This window comes from Lissotriton helveticus, chromosome 2_2 (genome assembly GCF_964261635.1).
Source record: "Lissotriton helveticus chromosome 2_2, aLisHel1.1, whole genome shotgun sequence".
In the NCBI taxonomy this organism is placed as follows: domain Eukaryota; kingdom Metazoa; phylum Chordata; class Amphibia; order Caudata; family Salamandridae; genus Lissotriton; species Lissotriton helveticus.
Window position 1 is genome coordinate 486,626,080 of NC_136060.1, and position 20,588 is coordinate 486,646,667.

The 20,588-nt window shown below is 45.5% G+C and overlaps 1 long non-coding RNA gene across 1 annotated transcript in view; it reads right to left on the minus strand.

The window, feature by feature from the left end:
• The window catches only part of LOC144821905 (uncharacterized), a 50,491-nt gene extending 41,560 nt beyond the window's left edge, over window positions 1-8,931 (minus strand). The window contains exon 1 of the long non-coding RNA XR_013608496.1: window positions 8,813-8,931. This is a non-coding gene — a long non-coding RNA (uncharacterized LOC144821905). The remainder of the gene's footprint in view (window positions 1-8,812) is intronic.
• Between the last annotated feature and the right edge of the window lie 11,657 nt (window positions 8,932-20,588).

Consider the following 20,588-nt stretch of genomic DNA (forward strand, 5'->3'; position numbering starts at 1 on the left):
ACCAGGAGCAACGTGGCCGGTTCTAGCCAGCTACACACCACATCGAGACATTGAAAAAATGTCAGTACCAGAACTTTTAGCCCAGCTAAAAATACTAATTAAAATACATAGACAATTAGTCCAATGTGTAATGCGGACTTCAACAGTCCAACCAGCTATTAACATTCCACAGCTGACCCCTCATCAGGGGAACACAAACAAAATTACACCACAGAACATACAATCATGTCTGGGTAAAGTACCTGCAAAACGGGAACAAATTCCATTCTGGTTAGCACAAAAAATCACTCAAATAGAGGCAGTATTTCCGGATACTACCCCTACTGAGAAACACAGAATTCTGACTATCTGTCTTCCAATGGGGATCGCACCACATGTGGAGGACTGTGACACTTGGGGCACAGTCTTTGCTTCCATTTACACAAAAACACATGGTGTTCCGTATATGGCGATAATACCAGATGTGCTAAGACAGATTCAAAATGAATACGGTCCAGAACCTGCTTTAACTCTGGGTATGAAACTACTGAAAGACTTCAAGCAGGTCTCGGCAATATTATTAGCCAACATAAAAGGAGAAGCAGCATCTGTGGCGATCCACCAGAAATTGAAAGAAACCGATATAGCAGACCAACCAATTGAACTTGCCAGAATCATAGAAAAGTCCTATGAGGAACTAGGAAGAGATAGTTTGGGTGGGAAACCAGTAAATCCCCAACTAACTGAAAATCCTGAAAAGATATTTATTAAAAATAATCTAAATACTCCAAAAAAGAGCTGGGATGGAAATAAACAATCCACTCCCAAAGAAAAAAGATTCCAGTCCAGAGGAAGGTCTCCTCGTCGGAGAGAAAGATCTCCGGACCAAGGACACATGTCTCCCCAGAGGGAGCCCTCTGAGAAAAGATACAACCTTAGAAATAGGGATAATTTGAAGAAACCTGATAGATATCAAGATATTGATACACGTCCCTCTTGATCTTTTCAGACTTCCTCACAGAAATCGGAAAGAAGAGGACGGTCAGAACACAGGGAAGCGCACGTCAAGTCCAAAGACAAGGAACCTGCTCATCAAAGTAAAAAATTACAATTTCCAAGAAAGAAGGTAGCCAGCCATAAAATAGTCAAACATGCCGAGGATACTGAGGACACAACTGAAAAACGGAGAGTGGGCCCAGACAATGCTAAACAGCGCAGCAGAAGTGACCATAGCTCGCAAGATCCTGATGAATCTTCTGGAGACAGTGGACACGAATGAATACATTCAGGTGGAAACTGCAGATACCAGAATTAGCAAACCTCATAAAATATACGAAATAACATTACGTATAGAGGGAGATAAGAGTAGGAAAGTAAGGGGTCTATTTTGGGATAATCTCTCCAAAGGCTATGACATCCTTTTAGCTGAGAAAGACTGGCCACCAGAGTTTGTCAGGGAGTGCCCTCATGGCGAAGAAATGATTATGCCTGCCTTCTCAAATCATATTCCAATTCATAAAAAATATACACTTGCAAGAAAGTGGGCAGTAGCCCAAGCTCCTGCATTATATAAAAATCATGTAGGATGGGATGAGGACTCTCCTCCTCACAAAATCCAGTTAAAATGTCAACCAACTGCACAAAGGCAGTACCCAATTAAGCAAGAAGCTAAAAAACAAGTCAGGGAGATCTTAGATCAACTTGAATACCAGGGGGTGATTGAAACATGCACCTCACAAATGAACAATCCTTTTGTTTCCTGTCTCCAAGCCAGACGATTCATATCGCCTAGTTTTGGACTACAGACACCTTAACTCATGTTGCAAGACATTTGCAGTACAAAATTCACACAGTGCAGCACTAATGAATAATATCGTGCGCAAAAAATACAAAACGACATTAGACATCTCTAATGGGTTCTTTTGTCAAAATATAGCACCTGAAAGCAGGTATTTGACCGCTTTTTCAATAATGGGTTCACAGAAAATTTCTGTTGACTCCCACAGGGATTCAAGAATAGCCCAGGATTATTCTTAGCAAGAGTAACAGAGTTACTACAAATATATGATGATGAGGCATTATCTTATGTCGATGACATCTATCTCACAGATGATGACTTGGATACTCACTTGAAAAGAGTGAACACCATAATACTTGGGTTCGCAGCAGAGGGTTACAAATTCAACTTTAAAAAGTCACGATTGCCCATCTAACAGTCCTGTTTTTAGGATATGAATTATCAAGTGAAGGCAAAAGCCTAGCAGACAATTTCGTAGAGAAATGCGCTGTACTCCAAGCACCAAAAACGCTGAAGAACTTACAATCAATACTAGGTTTCCTGAATTACAGAAGAACTTACATTCTAAATTATGCAGAGAGGGTTAAACCTCTCTATGAATTAATAAAACCTGATTTCAAACCAATCAATTGGACTAAAAAACACACAGAAAATTTGAGATCATTGCAAACAGACATGTTAGCTAAAACAAAATTGCAAACTCGCGATAACACACGCAACCTTGTAATCCGAGTCATCCCAGGAAGATGCGGATTCACGTACCTGACCTCTAATGAGGGAGAAACGGTACCAATAGCTTACAAATCACATTTGTACACACAAGCTGAAAAAACATTCAGTCTTACAGAAAACATGTAAATGCGGTTCAAACAGCTGTAGCAAAAGAAAGAGCCCAAGCCGAAGGCAAAAGGATAACTGTTTTGACAGCAGAATCAGCCTTTGAGGCATTAACAAGTCCACGCAATTTAACTACCGTGGCATTAGATCCAAGATGGATACAATGGGAAAATTCTCTTGCTACAGAAAAAGTGAAATACTATTTTGACCCGGAAATGAAAAAACTGAAAGATCTAGTATATGAAGAAGAATATTCTCTGCCAATCGAAAGTCTACCTCTCCAACAGTACACATGTGTAATCTACATGGACAGATTTGCACAACATTACGATGTAGAGAAAAAATCCTACAAATCTGCGTGCGCGATTGTTAAAGGTCGCTGGCGCTGTGGTAAATTCAGACCTAAAATAACAAAAACTGAATCACTGGGAAACTGTTCAACTCAGCGAGCTGAAATCAGATCTTTAAAGATGGCGCTCGAAAATGCCGATCGCGAATTCCCCACACTAATAGTGTGCGATTCGCATTACTGCGTCAAATCTTACAAAATGACTTGCAGAACTGGGTTCAAAATGGTTACAAAGATGACACCGGTGCCACAATAAAGCATAAATGGCTTTGGGAACAGGTAGTTCTTTTGCAGAAAGAACTACGAAAGACTCACGTGATACACACACTGAGTCATCAGCGTGATGGCGTTCACGTTGCAGGGAATTCATTGGCTGATACAGCCACAGCGGAAGCAACTAACCCGGCTTCTGTAGCCACAAAAAAGCATTCAGAAAAATACATAGACGGGGAAACCATGCTGGCGGTAAAAACGTCTTCAAAAGGCGACTGTGCAGCACTACCCGTGAACTATCCACTCAATTATACATACATAATCGATGCAAACTCCGTTCCTTTTGCTCGAATCCCTGGAGTGGGGGATAGAGTAATTCCAAACACGAACAAGAGAGTCTTCTTGATTGAAGCAGCACACATGGGTTTGGGTCTAAGGCACCAAGAGATTAAGGAATCTCTTAAAGAATTACAATCAGAATACTGGTGGACGGGGATGAGCCTGCAAAATTACAAATTTGCAAAGGATTGTCCAAACTGCAATCGAGATCGCAGTAATGAACCGGACCAGCCTAGTGCCAGGATACCCCTATTAGAAAGCATAAGGCTATCTATACGCAAAATTAAACAGGAAAAATGCGTCCCAGTTTATATTTTTTAAGACTAGCTTCACTTAAAATGTAGACACCAGCGCTCTGCTGACGCCAGAACTGTTATAAAAAGATTTGCGAGTCCATATCGGCAAACACGCAATTGGCATGCTACATTCTGACCAGGGTCCTGCTTTTAGCTCTCGAGCTTATAAGGAGGCCATGACCAGCATGGGCATTGCATTGCGGAACTCTTGTCCCTTCCATCCTGAGGGAAACGGGATTGTGGAAAGAAAAAACCGAGACATAAAGCAATCTATAACGGCGAGGGTATTAGGTTCGGGTGATGGGTGGGTCCAACATTTAACAAGTGTCCAACGTAGTCTTAACAATCTGCCAAGAAATTCTCTTAAAGGTTTCAGTCCGTACGAACTATTGTTCGGGACTAGAATGCATATTCAGGACCTTGATAGTCAGACTTCAGTGGTAGAAGAAAAATGCTTTGATATCAAAGATCGTTTGGCTATTTTACAGGACTTAAATGAAACAAGAAAAGCCCTGAGCAACACAAAGCTAAAACAGCAGCCAACAGCCACTGAAGAGAAACCACCTGTCCCAGCAAGGCCTGTCTGGATTCCAAAGATTGGGGATCTGGTCAGAGAGAAAATCACGGTGAAGAAGGAATTTGGGCCTTCTTACAGAAAACAGTACCTGTCTTAGCAGTCAACGGAACAAGATCAGTTGTACTACCGCCCCTTGCTGGTAAAAAGGAGAACCAAGTTGTATCCATCGACCTGGTGAAACCACAATCATGTGGCCAATAATAAGTAGTAGGCCAAGTGGACTCCCAAGAAATAGCAGAACACCAAAGTTTGCTACAATACAAGAGGTTCAAACTGAGAGACTAATCACATTTGATAAACCTACAGTAAATCAAAAAGGACTATTCCACAATGCCATGGAACTTATGCCTCTTAAAACCCAAATTGCAACAGTTCGTCGAGAAACACCTGTCTACAACGATGTAGCCACAGACTATGCTAATGAAACAAAGAAAATTCCAAAAGCAAATGAAAATCCGGAAGCGATTCCAACAATTGACAGAACTGCATCTGGCTACTTTATCAATTTTGATGACTTTTCTGAGGATCCAAGCGAGCCTGAAGAAACGCCAACAACAAAAAACTTTTAAAGACAAAGTAACTGAACTCTTTCATCAACTCAAAGAAACCTATCTGATTTCTCCATGGATTGAATTTTGGATTGTGTTAGGTGTACTTTTCCTCCTGTTTTGGCTCATCATGGTTCTTTGTTTGGGAAAATTCATTGAGGGAAAATATAGTACAATGGACACAGCAAGTCAGAACATCAACTTGGTCCTAAAGCCACACAAGTCATCTCACATCGAGAAAAGAGAACTATCATCAGTGAATGTTATAGCCAATCCAATACCCGGTGGGGTAGCTTGGGACAAAACGGATTACGAAATCTATGGCCCGGTCGAACTCTTGAAGTATCCACACCAATTTAAGGTTTCATTAAGTGACTTTGTAAAACCGAGCACATTCTCTGATGATTGGGACTTTGAAAGTATTAATGATATGATGTCAGATTTAGTTATGTCAGCAAAATTTACAGAACATGATTATTTACAGGGTTCATCTAATTATGAAGAGATGTACTGCTACAACCACTTTGCACACCATTATTTGCATAAATCTGCTCAACCTAGAATTTTTTTAAATTATAATCAATGGGAACATTGTGCAACTCCACCAAAAGGTAGTTCGAAAACATTTTATGAGAAATTCCCATACTTCTCAGGGTTTAACACAAGTGAAGCAGAAACGTTTTATTTCAAACTGTTAGAAAAGACAGGGGTGAAAACAATGCTGACAAATACTAAATTAATCTATTCAGAAACATTTTATGAAAAAATGACTACATTTGGTTTTGATTTTTGGAAAAACAACATTGAAACAAAACCCATCTGGGGCACCAAAGATTGGCAGGTCCAAGGTATAGAATCCTTATTTAGAGCCTGCATGATCCCAGAACAAATTATATTTTTGAATGACACAATTCAACAGACAACCTGTCTTGGCCTAGCCAAAATTAAAGACTTAAACAAACCGTCTATTCCAAAGCCAACACCTGACAGTAATAGCACTACAGATGTTGAGATAGACGTATCCCATAATTTTAACCAAAACAGAACACATCCCGATTAGAAAAAATGGTTGATCTGGCCCACAGACTCAAATAACTGTCAAGATAGATTCCTGAACAAAATACAGGGGTTCAAACTGACCAGGCCAGACCCTGGATACTTCCAGAGACAACATCCAGGGATAGTTACAACATACAGTGTAGGAAAACTCTGCCTCGAATGGCTACAAAAATCCACACTGGCAGAAATTAAGCAACACTTGACTTTACTTAAAGACGGTGCTGACTTGCGTGATTTCATAATGGGACCACGCAAACAGCGTAAAAAACGTTTCATAGCGGCCGGTATATACGCAGCTTACAACGAAGCTTGGAAAGAAACGGAAATTGAAATAGCAGAGAAAATACGAGAAATTGATCGTATTCATTTGGAAAAATCACTTTCTGTTGTGGACAATGGGTTAATGACTCTGTCTTCCAGAATATATTCACTGAACAGTATTGTATCATCTGCTATTGATATAATAGAGCAGGACTTACTAATGTTACAACACGGTCAGTCCCAATTACGTTCCATTGTACAGCTTGGCTGGACGTTGCAAAACCTGCGTTCAGGCTACGTACCATGGCGTTTAATCAACACAACGTCATAATTCTCTATCTTTAACCTTACTGATACACAAATCAGTTTGGCACAAAAAGGAGCAGAGTATACGATTCGGAGCATTGAAAAACTTTAGAGATTACCATTGACAATGTCAGAACGACCTGTCATTGAATGGATAATACACGGAATCATAACTATTCCGATAACGACTTTCCAATTTAAATACTGTCAAGAGTATATACCAGCAGGCCAGTATGAAAGGTTGGGTAAAGGGTACATTAAGTCATCATGTAAATTACCTTATACACACACATGTTATAGTGAAAAGGAACAGAATATATTTCTTAGTGGTAACAATTGTAAACGATCACTAAGTGGTATACTTCTGTGTCAAGGTATTAACTTGCATGGGGCCTGTGAGGGGACTTCAAATAACCTTTCATGTCACCAGCATGGCACACCTGCAACACGAATAAAGCCATTCTTTAGACGGCTTTCTAACGGGAGCTATTTTCTAATAGTGGACCACAGATGTTGTGGCATGGTGCCAGGAAAAGCTTATCTAGTGAGCGTTAGTTCCATGGTCACTAACTGTATGAAAGTATTGTATCCAAACAATACTCCAGAGAGGGAGGCGAAAATTTGGCCCTTTTTGAATATCTCTTCTATTCGAATTGATACTTTAAGCAGAATGAAGTCTGTTCTTTTGCAGACAACTGTGCCCTTGACGTCATCAAAAGAAACGTATGATCTGCAAGTTGCAAGGACAACGGCAGAGATACATACACTTTTATCAACAAATTGCCCCCTGCATTTCGCAGAAATGCTAAGCCAAATCCTAAATATGTCTGATACCAGTGGTATCCCACATGTATTTAAGACAATTTTTTCGGGACTGTTAACACCCTTCAAAACAGTTCTGGGCATTTTTCCTAATTTTGTCCATTCTGTCTTTGGCAGCCTACCACTTCTGTTGGGACTCGTAGCAGGCATTTTATTTTTGATACTTCTGCTTCGATATGACAAGCCAAGTCACAGAGAAGACTCCTGCAACGATGGAAGAAACGATCCTAGCTATACGATATTGGGACCGCATAACTAGTCCTTGGATTAGCCCGGCTAAGAGATCTGAATATGACCTGGTTTCTTTCATTTAGACCCGCTCCCAATCTGTGAAACTTGGTTCGTTCTACTCGCCCACATCCTCACTACCTTGTGGAGTGCCCCAGGGATCATCGCTAAGTCCGACACTTTTCAACATCTACGTGTCGGACTTGGCGAGGGTCATTAAAACTTATGGGCTGAATCTGACCACCTACGCAGACGACACCCAACTGGTGTTGGCGGTCCATAAAAATGGGTTGGCAGTGGCATCTAGATTCCAGGAGGCTATGCTAGCCATAGGCTCCTGGATGATTATGAACTGCCTAAAACTAAATTCTAATAAAACAGAGGTTATGACCTTTGGCAATCTGTCTCCGGTATGGTCTGACACTTGGTGGCCCACTGATTTTGGCCCCCCTCCCGTTCCGGTTGCCAAGGTGAAGAACCTTGGAGTCATATTTGACACAAAATTAACATTTATCCATCATGTTAATACAGTGACTTCATCCTCCTTCTTCACCCTTAGGAAAATTAAAAAACTTCTCCCCTACCTACCTCCGGCTGCAGGAAGAACATTGATAACTGCACTAATATTCTCAAAATTGGACTACTGCAATGCCCTCCTGATAAATGCCCAACAACAGGTTGTGGACAAACTGCAATTAGTCCAAAATGCAGCAGCGAGAGCACTTCTTGCTATTCCCAAACATCAATCTGTTTCTGCGGCCATACGTCAACTGCATTGGCTCAGAGTCAGGAGCCGAATAAAATTCAAGGCCCTCTGCATTGCGTATAAGGCTATTCACAATTCAGGCCCTCAATTTCTGATAAATGCCTTCAGGATCTATACCCCCACGAGGTCTCTCCGTTCGGCTTCCAACTACCTTCTTCCTCTTCCTCGCACCAGAACAGTTGCCTGGGGAGACAGACGCTTTTTGGTAGCCACGGCGAGACTGTGGAATACTCTCCCTCTTACCATTAAGACCAGTCCTACCCTCTGTATTTTTCGAAAACAGCTGAAAACATGGCTCTTTGATCAATAGTACCATTCTTCATTCACTGTCACTGTATAAATCCTCTGCGCCGAGACACCTCCGGGTATTTGTTGCGCATTACAAATCCAAAAAACAAACATAAACATAAACATCTGGCAGAATTGTATCTTACCTGTGCTTCGATGTATGCTGTGCGGAGAAGAATGCGTGTTGGACGTCTGTCTTACACTACCATCGGCAGTACCATTGGATACAGACACTTTGCTAAGTCCTGTAACGGCTCATGCATTGTTTTGTCCCCAGCGGCTACCCATCCTGATGACGGCATTCGTTGAGACTTCTACACTACGATTAGGTGGTGGTGAAGTACGAGATGAGAGCAGCATCACCCAGGTACGACCTTCTGTGACTGCACAGTTGCGGTTTTTTCAAAGTTGGTCGAACTCCCACCTGAAGCGGTGGACAACTTTTTTGCGAGTCTGTCTGAAATGATGTTCTCCCCTGAACAGAAAGAATAACTTTTAAGCAAACAAGCACACAGCCTTCACTGAACTCTGAATTAGGCCTTCGGCTTTGATAAACAAAAGCTACAGAAAATATTTGGAACTATTTTTTCTTCTTCCCCTGAAAGCAAAATGATTTTTCTCAATTCCAAAATATTTACTTTTTTCTGGCACTTGCTCTCTGCTTAAAGTAGAACTATTCTTAGAGAACAGAGCTTCTACTTTTAGGAACTCTAGAGACAATATATTACCTCAGCCTCTAGCACATTTACAATAATTGTATTTATATGTGATGGAATGGTCTCGCCCTTCTTTTCTGTATTAAGAGCCATTTCATGTGTAAATTTCGCAAATCATTCAGCTGATATATATATGCATCTTTTTTAAATGAATGATTACACTGCTTAAAAAACGTACAGTACCTATAATCATTTTCATGTATTTCGCATACACCATTTCAAATGCAAATAATATGCAAATAATATATTTTGGGGTGGGTTGGTATACACATGCACCTTTTAAATGTTTACTATTGCTTAGTTTTTAGTAATGATGGACATTAATTCGTGGAGTGGGTTTAGTGTTTTTATCTAGGAACCAGAATCGGTATTTCTATTTTATGCCCTTGTCCGGTTATAATCAATAATATCCATACAACGGCATAATAATCAAATCCATATTCAGTCATAGCACATGCTGTCACATTAAGCAAAAACTACTGGGTTCGGGCTCCCAACAGCACTGCTTGCCACAAGCAATATAAACAACAACTGAAATTACATGTGCTGCCAATCCTTTTACTCGCTTGTTCTAGATAGAACACCTGACTATTAAACAAATGTTCCTGACAACAAATGTCTGTTTGACTTTTATTTTATTTTGAAAAAAAGGGGGGGATTATATTTTTTTATTATTAGAATATCCGCAGATTTTTTCAAAGTGATTTTAGACTAAGTTTGTGACCTTATATACAATATACAACTCTTATTTTTACAAACATAGTAATACTTTTTGAATAGAACTCTTTTACAAAACTTTACAGACAACATATAGTACAATAACACTCAGTCACACTCCTCACAAAACCACACTATTGTTTATGTCACATTAAGCACATTAAGCAAGGCTACTTCCCCGGACTCCTAGAAAGCACAACGAGTTCTCAAAACAAACCAAACCTCCAGCAACCTGGAAAATCCCCCTTGCTTTTGTTTTGATTTCGTCCTAGAACTCCTGTAAAGCACTGTAAGAATGGCCAGTTCTTAGTGACATCTTTATTGACGTCTTATGTCCAACCTTACGTCAAAACCGGCACCTTTCAGGTATAAATATACTAACGTTGCCTTAAGCAAACACACGGTGGTGTTTTTGGAGCAGAGCAGCTATCTACTTGCCCGAGAGCCCAGCTGATGCGAGAGCCCGCGGACGCTGCCCCTCCTCTTTGACGCGCTGAGAAAGACGCTGTCTTTTTCTCCAGCCGAGAAAATCCAGCTCCGGCGTTTCCAGCCTACCCTTGCGGGTTGCTGGGATATCGAGCCCTGAGAGAGAGATACAAGACCTCCTGCTTTCTATTACCCAGGTACGGAGCTGACTAAACCCTTACAGAGAATTCTTGAATCAGATTCTTGGCAAAACAAACTTAACTTAAACTGCTACTTACTTACTCCTTCCCAAGTATTAGGCTTAGGTCAGGTACACCGGGGTAGGCGTATTTAGAAGCACCAGTTGAGTACGATTAGTCAATGTATATATGTATGTATATATTTTATCTATTTTAAAGTATCATATGGCTAAGAAACCATATCAATGCTTTTACAGTATTATTTTATAATCTTCCTTTTACTGTACGCACTTTACTTTACTATGAGTATTGCAATTGTGGCAATTCATTTCTCTTGTATGAGAAAGAAGACTGCTCAATAAATTACACCTTTTATTGAAAACGCCTGTCTCTCTTTTCTCTGCATTCTGGTGAAACTAAGTACGCACATTTGACTGAGTGAAATAGCTGTCTTTTGTTTTCACACGACTCTAGAGATACACTCTTATTCAGGGAGAGCAAAGTTGTCATGTTTTATGGTTGTCAGAAGCTAATCCCTTCTTGTCTATCCAGGGAGGTTAAACTCTAGTTTCTAGTGACCTCTGAGCTAGCTGGCAAACCTTAAGTCTAATATAGTCAGTAGAGACCTAGTCGACCTCAGTCTTACGTCTACACTGCTGAGTATATTATTCCAATGCGCAGAGCCTATTGGGAATATAGGAACTACACTACAGTGCCTAAGCTGATGAAAAGAGCCAGGTCTTAAGGTGTTTCCTGAATGCTAGGAGGTAATTCCAAAGTCTGGACGCAAGAGTAGCGAACCTGCGTCTGCCCTGACGTTGCAGTTTGAATGTTGGTGTGACCAGAAGAAGGAGATTAGTAGACCGAAGATTACGGGAAGGAATATACCTGGACAGGAGGATGTTGATAAATTGAGGGCTACGGACATGGAGAGATTTGAAGACCATACAGGCTGTTTTGAATTTTACTCACTGAGCAAGAGGGAGCCAGTGGAGTTGTTTTAACAGGGGCCTAGTTGACTGCCAGCGGGGCTGCCGGTGAATCAGTCTGGCATCCTGGTTCTCAACCAGTTGGAGACGTTTGCCCAGATAAAGAGGGAGGCCCAGGTAGATGGGATTGGCATCGTTGCAACATGCATTGAAATGAACAGTTCATCGCCAAAGACTTCACCCTACCTTCTTAGGCCACCTGGACAATGGAAGAACTCATAACGGGAGGCTTAGTACTTGGGCTATAGCTTCTTTCAGAGTTTTTTAAATCAGTTTTCATTTTTCTTCTCTTAAAAAATCTCATTCAGGTAGTGAAGAGAAGACAGATCTCTCCGTTATTCACACCGGTTTTACCTCCTTGAAGATATCAGAAGCATGCATTTAGAGTTTTCATTGTAAATACCAAGCTGTACGAGAAATGGTTTCCTGAAGTAAGGAGTGATCTGGATGGGCACCGGTTACTGCCTTTCCCCAATGGTGTAAAGGATCAAGGCATGCGGTTATGAATACCACCACTGCGTTGGGGTTCGAGGGTTTTGGAGCTCTGACTTAGGCATATAGGGGAGCAGTTCTCCTTTCACCAGCAAATGCGGATAACCACCTTTCACTTCCAACTGGTGACCTATCGTTCCTGTGGACCATGAAGAAAGAACCTACAGCCTTGCAGTATAAGAGTAGCGGTTCTAATTCCTGTCTGCACATTAGCGAAGAAGTGAATGCCTCTTGAAGACTGGATGCTCCAACCACTGAATGCAAAGAAACAGACACAGTAAACTTTCTATTTCTGTGAATGAGCATGGAAACATCTTCTAAGCCCTCCAATTCAGAGACGCATACTTTTCATCTGCGATACCGCACGGCCTCCAGCTCTACCAGCTAACAGTCTGTATCTGTCTGCCATACGCAGCCTGTTTGAATCTCAAGATTTCTTATTTTTAAATGCTCACCAAGTGACTGAACCACATCTGCCAAGAATTTAGGGATGTCTGGGTCTTTTTTCAAAATGGGTGATGGCTTTCCGATGTTTACAAGGATCATACCTGCGCACAAAGTAGCTTCCTTCAGTGACAGGGACTACTTTGGCAATGTGTGCATTCTGAGACCAAGAATGCTTTTATCGAATTTTTAGTTTTTAGGTCTCGCCTAGCGTATTGCGTAAGCAATCGCTATGCGAGAGATATAGAGAGCTGCTCCAGGAAAGCTTACCAAGGGGCTTTTGAATGCGGATTATTGACAGTTCATGTGCTCCGTGCGCGCACTCGCCATTTGCTCCCCGCCCCCCCATCAGACTTGAAAGAAAGCCGCTCGCACACCACCATTCCACCATTTGTATGAGCCTCTCATGACTTCAAAGGCTCCCACCCCATCAGACTGCAAAGGTATGCGCTCCCCCGCCCCTGCCACAGCAATGCCGAGAGCTTGTTTTTTTTATCTCTTCCTCACATCGCTGGCCTTCCAGGCATCGCTGCCATAATTACTTTTACTTTCGCGGCCATTGAAACACATGGGCTTTGATTTATTCTTGTGGTACAAGTTCTTCAGACAACCAGCGGAGGGCGGCTAAACCACTTCCATTGTAATTCTTCTCACTGGATTATTTCATGGCTTGTTTCTGTTTCGTTCTTTCTTTCACGTTTTGTTATTTATTAGCAGTGTTCATTCTTTCGTTATCTTTCTTTTTTCCTTTTTGTTTCATCTCTAAATTTCTTCCTTCCCTTCTCTCTTTATTGTTCCCCTTTTCTCTATTCCCTACTTTTCTCCTCTCGTCTCCCCTCCCCTCTCCTCCTTTCCTCTCCTCTTCATAGCTATACAAATTAACTTCATAGGGGCACTGCTGTTTTGCCCCGGGGTATTTTTGATGGACGCTAATTTCATTGTTTCTTAACGCCCATCTCTTTCCTCGTTTAAGGCACACCCTCACCCCAAGTTCTCAATCAAGCTTCTTTGATAGTTCAACCAGCGAAGCCCTCAATTTATTTCATTTTATTTGTAGTTTCATATAGCGCGATCTCAACCCGTATTGGATCGCTTTACATGAGCACCAATTAAGTTACGCAAGGACACATTCATTTTGTACTAGGCACGAGGAGATTACGTGATTTGCCCAAAATCACAGGATTCTGTCATTGAGTCGACGCCGAGGCTCAAACCTAGTTTCCCCACCTCCAAAATTGGTAGCTCTGTCCACAGCCTGCGTTATTTTAGGCAGTTCTTTGTGAGTGACAAAATCTGATTCCTCGCTGTAATAAACGTCTAGAGTAACAATTTAGGACCATGAACGTGCTCATTTCTGGCTCCATGCTTAGAATCACTAGTTTTGCAGCTATTATTACCCATAATCTTTTCATAACCTGAGGCTCTGATTAAGCTGGATTTTCTTTTCTGTTTGCTCACCAGCCAATAAAAACACGAACAGCAATACCTAGTAGAAATTTATAGCAAACAATAAAAAACGCGATGCAAAATGTTTACACACAACACGAGTAACATATAAAAATGCTTCTGTCGTAGTCTCTCCTTCTTTCTTTGCTGCTCACAGCAGCTGATAAGCCCCATTATCGTTATGTATCATATTTCATCTGTTAATGTGTATTTTCTTATTTTTATTGATATAGCTAACTTTTGCCCATTAACCCCTTCGCTGCGGGGGTTATTTTCCGGCTGTGCTGGGGGGGAGGGGGGCGCGCACAGCGCCTGCATGCTCATGACGAGCTGAGCTCGTCATGAGGCACGGCGCTCCTGTGCTCATGACGAGCTCAGCTCGTCACAGGTGCATTACCTGCCGTGGAACGCTCAGCACAGCAGGGGAATTCTCCCCGCACCTGAGCGTTCCACTGCTCATGACGAGCTGAGCTCGTCATGAGCACAGGAGCGCCGTGGCTCATGACGAGCTCAGCTCATCATGAGCACGGAAGAGGTTAAGCTTGCAGGGCTTCTCACTATCGGCTTAACGCCGGCTCACTCAATCACATCACAGTCTAGTTCGGGTTGTAATGTCCATCTAGGGGTGTTCACCTCAGCATCCCCAGGCTGTTATTAAGTTTTGGTTTGACCCTAAGTCACGTGACCGCAGTTGTTTAATAAAAGGAGCAGAGCAGCACAATCGATTGTTCTGCACCAGCTACGATCCTTGTTTGGTTTGTATTTGTTTTCTTATTCAAAATGCTTGATAGACCAATGAGTTTCCTCTACACTGCCATGTAGGTAAGCCTTGTTAATAGGAAGGGTTGCAGGAAGTGGTTCCACAATCGCCCGCCATTTCTGCTGGGTGGGTGGTCTAGCCAACTGGCACTTAGCATCCACTGCAGAAGACATGCAATAAGTGCATTCATGGCAAGTGTTTACTAATGCCTGCCATTGCTGCTCGGTCCAGACTACTGGCACCAGGCATTTACAGCGAGACACATGCGGCTGTCGGCATGACACACATTAAAAAGATTGTTAAGTGAGCTCACACTTCTAACATGCAGGTACTGTTGATGCTAACATAGGTTATTAAACCAGGCACGCCCAGGACTGAGTAAGTATGGCAAAGCTGGGTGAATCCTCTAGCTAGCATCACACTTAACCTTCCTCTTTACATGCAGTGAGGCTACAGGCTCGCCTCTTCACTGTGGGAACTATGGATCACTGATTAGTGTTTCTTTTAGTGTATACTGTCTTCTATTCATGCAATATGTTTAGTGTGATTGCTTTTGATCACAATTTATGTCCAGTGAATGTGTTCACATATTCCTCTTTTTACACAGCAATTGGATGCTGATCTTTAGGTGCATGCTCGAAAACTACGATACAGTAGATTTTGGATTTCAACACAATGGGCATTTTGTGACTGCTACACCGCTTTTAGGCACACAGGGTTTTACACAGTGACCATTAATATATGTACGCTAATTCTCACTTTTGTGTTGCAGATTTGGAATAACACAAAGTAGGTGTATGGTTTATATTTGGCATTCAGAGTGCATGATTGTGCAGCATTCTGCGCGCATTGTAAAGCACAGTTGGGAGAGGTGTGGCGCCGCGGCCAGGGCGACTGACTCCGGAATCTGGGGATCACGGTTCGATCCCCGGCACCGGCGGCAGATTAGCCCAGCAACATGTGACTCTGGGCAATAGCTTGCTTAATCTTCCCGACGGCCCCCAGCGCCTAGAGACCCTAACGGGTGATTGTGCGCTTTACAAATGTGGATATTTATTTATTATTTATTTATTTATTTGGGAGTGGTCTTGGTCTCTACCATGCTACCGCCTTCACTCTACCGCCCTCACTCTACCACTCTACCGCCCTCATGCCCTCACTCTACCACTCTACCGCCCTCACTCTACCACTCTACCGTCCTCACTCTACCACTCTACCGCCCTCACTCTACCACTCTACCGCTCTCACTCTACCGCTCTCACTCTACCGCCCTCACTCTACCACTGTACCGCCCTCACGCCCTCACTCTACCACCCTCACTCTACCACTCTACCACCCTCACTCTACCACTCTACCGCCCTCACTCTACCACTCTACCGCCCTCACTCTACCACTCTACCACCCTCACTCTACCACTCTACCACCCTCAATCTACCATTCTACCACCCTCACTCTACCACTCTACCGCCCTCATGCCCTCACTCTACCACTCTACCGCCCTCACTCTACCGCCCTCACTCTACCACTCTACCACCCTCACTCTACCACTCTATCGCCCTCACTCTACCACTCTACCACCCTCACTCTACCACCCTCACTCTACCACTCTACCACCCTCACTCTACCACTCTACCACCCTCACTCTACCACTCTACCGCCCTCACTCTACCACCCTCACTCTACCACTCTACCACCCTCACTCTACCACTCTACCACCCTCACTCTACCGCCCTCACTCTACCACTCTACCGCCCTCACTCTACCACTCTACCGCCCTCACTCTACCACTCTACCGCCCTCACTCTACCACCCTCACTCTACCACTCTACCACCCTCACTCTACCACTCTACCACCCTCACTCTACCGCCCTCACTCTACCACTCTACCGCCCTCACTCTACCACTCTACCGCCCTCACTCTACCACTCTACCACCCTCACTCTACCACTCTACCGCCCTCACTCTACCACTCTACCACCCTCACTCTACCATTCTACCGCCCTCACTCTACCACTCTACCGCCCTCACTCTACCACTCTACCACCCTCACTCTACCATTCTACCACCCTCACTCTACCACTCTACCGCCCTCATGCCCTCACTCTACCACTCTACCGCCCTCACTCTACCACTCTACCACCCTCACTCTACCACTCTACCACCCTCACTCTACCATTCTACCACCCTCACTCTACCACTCTACCGCCCTCATGCCCTCACTCTACCACTCTACCGCCCTCACTCTTCCGCCCTCACTCTACCACTCTACCGCCCTCACTCTATCACTCTATCGCCCTCACTCTACCACTCTACCACCCTCACTCTACCACTCTACCGCCCTCACTCTACCACCCTCACTCTACCACTCTACCACCCTCACTCTACCACTCTACCACCCTCACTCTACCACTCTACCGCCCTCACTCTACCACCCTCACTCTACCACTCTACCACCCTCACTCTACCACTCTACCACCCTCACTCTACCGCCCTCACTCTACCACTCTACCGCCCTCACTCCACCACTCTACCGCCCTCACTCTACCACTCTACCGCCCTCACTCTACCACCCTCACTCTACCACTCTACCACCCTCACTCTACCGCCCTCACTCTACCACTCTACCGCCCTCACTCTACCACTCTACCGCCCTCACTCTACCACTCTACCGCCCTCACTCTACCACTCTACCACCCTCACTCTACCACTCTACCGCCCTCATGCCCTCACTCTACCACTCTACCGCCCTCACTCTTCCGCCCTCACTCTACCACTCTACCGCCCTCACTCTACCACTCTACCGCCCTCACTCTACCACTCTACCGCCCTCACTCTACCACTCTACCACCCTCACTCTACCACTCTACCACCCTCACTCTACCACTCTACCACCCTCAATCTACCATTCTACCACCCTCACTCTACCACTCTACCGCCCTCATGCCCTCACTCTACCACTCTACCGCCCTCACTCTACCGCCCTCACTCTACCACTCTACCACCCTCACTCTACCACTCTATCGCCCTCACTCTACCACTCTACCACCCTCACTCTACCACCCTCACTCTACCACTCTACCACCCTCACTCTACCACTCTACCACCCTCACTCTACCACTCTACCGCCCTCACTCTACCACCCTCACTCTACCACTCTACCACCCTCACTCTACCACTCTACCACCCTCACTCTACCGCCCTCACTCTACCACTCTACCGCCCTCACTCTACCACTCTACCGCCCTCACTCTACCACTCTACCGCCCTCACTCTACCACCCTCACTCTACCACTCTACCACCCTCACTCTACCACTCTACCACCCTCACTCTACCGCCCTCACTCTACCACTCTACCGCCCTCACTCTACCACTCTACCGCCCTCACTCTACCACTCTACCACCCTCACTCTACCACTCTACCGCCCTCACTCTACCACTCTACCACCCTCACTCTACCATTCTACCGCCCTCACTCTACCACTCTACCGCCCTCACTCTACCACTCTACCACCCTCACTCTACCATTCTACCACCCTCACTCTACCACTCTACCGCCCTCATGCCCTCACTCTACCACTCTACCGCCCTCACTCTACCACTCTACCACCCTCACTCTACCACTCTACCACCCTCACTCTACCATTCTACCACCCTCACTCTACCACTCTACCGCCCTCATGCCCTCACTCTACCACTCTACCGCCCTCACTCTTCCGCCCTCACTCTACCACTCTACCGCCCTCACTCTATCACTCTATCGCCCTCACTCTACCACTCTACCACCCTCACTCTACCACTCTACCGCCCTCACTCTACCACCCTCACTCTACCACTCTACCACCCTCACTCTACCACTCTACCACCCTCACTCTACCACTCTACCGCCCTCACTCTACCACCCTCACTCTACCACTCTACCACCCTCACTCTACCACTCTACCACCCTCACTCTACCGCCCTCACTCTACCACTCTACCGCCCTCACTCCACCACTCTACCGCCCTCACTCTACCACTCTACCGCCCTCACTCTACCACCCTCACTCTACCACTCTACCACCCTCACTCTACCGCCCTCACTCTACCACTCTACCGCCCTCACTCTACCACTCTACCGCCCTCACTCTACCACTCTACCGCCCTCACTCTACCACTCTACCACCCTCACTCTACCACTCTACCGCCCTCATGCCCTCACTCTACCACTCTACCGCCCTCACTCTTCCGCCCTCACTCTACCACTCTACCGCCCTCACTCTACCACTCTACCGCCCTCACTCTACCACTCTACCGCCCTCACTCTACCACTCTACCACCCTCACTCTACCACTCTACCACCCTCACTCTACCACTCTACCACCCTCACTCTACCACTCTACCGCCCTCATGCCCTCACTCTACCACTCTACCGCCCTCACTCTTCCGCCCTCACTCTACCACTCTACCGCCCTCACTCTACCACTCTACCGCCCTCACTCTACCACTCTACCGCCCTCACTCTACCACTCTACCACCCTCACTCTACCGCCCTCACTCTACCACTCTACCGCCCTCACTCTACCACTCTACCGCCCTCACTCTACCACTCTACCACCCTCACTCTACCGTCCTCACTCTACCACTCTACCGCCCTCACTCTACCGCCCTCACTCTACCACTCTACCGCCCTCACTCTACCACTCTACCGCCCTCACTCTACCACTCTACCGCCCTCACTCTACCACTCTACCACCCTCACTCTACCACTCTACCACCCTCACTCTACCGCCCTCACTCTTCCGCCCTCACTCTACCACTCTACCGCCCTCACTCTACCGTCCTCACTCTACCACTCTACCGCCCTCACTCTACCGCCCTCACTCTACCACTCTACCGCCCTCACTCTACCACTCTACCACCCTCACTCTACCACTCTACCACCCTCACTCTACCGCCCTCACTCTACCACTCTACCGCCCTCACTCTACCGTCCTCACTCTACCACTCTACCGCCCTCACTCTACCGCCCTCACTCTACCACTCTACCGCCCTCACTCTTCCGCCCTCACTCTACCACTCTATCGCCCTCACTCTACCGCTCTACCACCCTCACTCTACCGCCCTCACTCTACCACTCTACCGCCCTCACTCTACCACTCTACCGCCCTCACTCTACCACTCTACCACCCTCACTCTACCGCCCTCACTCTACCACTCTACCGCCCTCACTCTACCACTCTACCGCCCTCACTCTACCACTCTACCACCCTCACTCTACCGTCCTCACTCTACCACTCTACCGCCCTCACTCTACCGCCCTCACTCTACCACTCTACCGCCCTCACTCTACCACTCTACCGCCCTCACTCTACCACTCTACCGCCCTCACTCTACCACTCTACCGCCCTCACTCTACCACTCTACCACCCTCACTCTACCACTCTACCACCCTCACTCTACCACTCTACCACCCTCACTCTACCACTCTACCGCCCTCATGCCCTCACTCTACCGCCCTCACTCTACCGCCCTCACTCTACCACTCTACCGCCCTCACTCTACCACTCTACCGCCCTCACTCTACCACTCTACCGCCCTCACTATACGGCCCTCACTCTACCACCCTACTGCCCTCACTGTACCGCCCTCACTCTACCACTCTACCGTCCTCACTCACTCTACCGCCCTCACTCACTCTACTGCCCTCACTCACTCTATTGCCCTCACTCACTCTATCTATCTATCGCCCTCCCTGTATCTATCACCCTCCCTCT